The sequence below is a fragment of the Lactuca serriola genome, chromosome 5, assembly GCF_051521515.1.
Source record: "Lactuca serriola cultivar US96UC23 chromosome 5, Lser_US96UC23_V15, whole genome shotgun sequence".
NCBI classification, from domain to species: Eukaryota; Viridiplantae; Streptophyta; class Magnoliopsida; order Asterales; family Asteraceae; genus Lactuca; species Lactuca serriola.
The window spans coordinates 37,155,070-37,157,274 of NC_136412.1; the positions used below are offsets into that span (position 1 = coordinate 37,155,070).

Consider the following 2,205-nt stretch of genomic DNA (forward strand, 5'->3'; position numbering starts at 1 on the left):
TATTCTAATTAAGTTTCTAGTCTTGTAAAACTAGAGAAAACCTCGTTTCTATTACTTGTTTTATTTAGATAATATTAGCATTTATTTTAATTGTTTACCGTTCCCTGTGTTCGATACCCTACTTACCTGAACTAAACTGCTAATCGATAGGTACACTGCCTTTCGTGTGTTTGTCTTTGTGTTTAAGTTAGTAGGATTAAAACTAGTTGGTTTTACACACATCAAGTTTTTGGCGCCGTTGCCAGGGAACGGTTCTAAAATTAATAGTAAAATCTAGTTTAATCGATCATTTGTGTGGGATTTATCTTACACAAAGTTATTTACAAAGCAAATCAGTAAGTAGATTTAGTTTTAGTAAAATTCCGTTTTTTTAAAAAATTAAAAAAAAAAAAAAAATTCTTTTCTGTTTTGGCCTTGAACTCGCCGAGTGCATTCGAGCAGACTCGGCGAGTCCATCGCTGTTTTAGTCCCTAGTTATTATTTCGTTTTTATTCCTTTTACGCGTTTCGTTTCTTTTGTTTCGTTTTTTTTTCAGCTGTTTCATGACCCGAGGATCGGACACACCTCTAGTACCACCTTTGGAAGACTCGGAATCCACATTAAAGAGAAGCAAAGGAAAAGCTGTAGGAGAAACCGCAACTTCAAAGAACTCACCACTCAAGAACTTGAAATCCGTTTTCAGCAAGAAGAAAGCCAGCAAATCAGGAGCATCCAGTGCCTCATTAACAATTGAAGAACCAATTCACGAAGATATCGAGTACGAGACCGAGGAAGAAAAAGAGCATATTTCCGAGCACGAAACAGATTCCGAAGAAGAGTTAGCTATCACTATGGCTAACATCGATGAAGTCCCCATGGGGGAGTGGAAGAAAAGGATGCGTGATGACATCGGGCCGGGACTTGTGCAACCCATAATTCCCGCAACCGCTACATTTGAGCTAAAGGGTCATATTCTCACTCAACTCAAGGAGATCCCTTTTTACGGGAGAGATCATGAAGACGCTTACAAGCATTTGGACGAAGTAAATGATGTGGCCGATTACTTCAACGTGCCTAATGTTCCACGCGAGACCCAGCTTCTTCGAATGCTTCCTGTCACGTTTAAAGGCGCTGCAAAAGATTGGTTAAAATCACTTCCTCCCGGATCGGTCACCACATGGGCCAAGATGAAAGAAGAGTTCATTGACCATTTCTGCCCACCCTCCAAGATAGCCAAGCTAAAGAAAGCCATTGCCAACTTTGAGCAACAACCCGGTGAATCTCTTTATGAAGCTTGGGAGAGATACAAGAGCCTACTTAGAAATTGCCCACACCATGATCTTAATAGCCAACAAGAGGTCTCCATCTTTTATGATGGAGTTAATGTCACCACAAGGCAACTACTCGATTCACAAGGCCCGCTCACCCGAAAGTCACCTCCGGAAATAAAAGAATTAATTGAAGAATTCTCTAAGCATTCTAGAGAATACCACAATCCGAGGAATGAAGTGAGTCGTGGAGCAGTAAACTCGGTGAATGATGGCATGGCGGCAGTAATCGCTAAACTCGATAGCCTAGACCGAAGAATGACGAAAATGGATCAAACGATCCATGCTATTAGGGTAGGATGCGAAAATTGTGGCGGCCCCCATCTTACTAAAGATTGTGATCGAGACGGGAATGGAAATAAAAAGGCTCAAGTATTTTATTCCAGTGGCGATAGATACGATGAAGACTGGAGGAAACCAAAGAAGGAATGGCTCCCATACGAAGAATATAAAAAGGCTAAGGAGGAGAAATACAAACAGAGGGAGAGGGGATTATATCAAAAGGAAGAGCCGGTGACAGAAAAGAAAGCAAATTTAGAAGATATACTCACAAGGTTCATAACCGCATCCGAGAAAAGACATAATGATCATGATGTAGCAATGCAAGAAACCAGAAACATGTTGAGGAATCAGCAAGCTTCCATTCTCAACATTGAGAAACAGCTGGGACAGCTTGCACATCAAGTGAATGAAAGAAGACCGGGTCAACTTCCGAGCAAAACCGAGCCCAATCCAAGAATGGAGAACGTGAGCGTGATAACCTCCAGCAGTGAAGAAAAACTTACAGAAGCACTAAGGATCTCCAAGAAGAAGGAAGAGAAGGCAGAAGAATCAAGGCCAGCCAAACCCGATCCGACTCGCCGAGTCACTCCTATGGACTCGACGAGTCCATGCGAAA

The 2,205-nt window shown here is 41.8% G+C and overlaps 1 non-coding gene across 1 annotated transcript; it reads right to left on the reverse strand.

The window, feature by feature from the left end:
* Positions 1–1,214: 1,214 nt before the first annotated feature.
* On the reverse strand, positions 1,215–1,321 carry LOC145056153 (small nucleolar RNA R71). Its single transcript, XR_013685687.1, has one exon. It is a non-coding gene; the product is annotated as a small nucleolar RNA R71 (small nucleolar RNA).
* Positions 1,322–2,205: the final 884 nt, after the last annotated feature.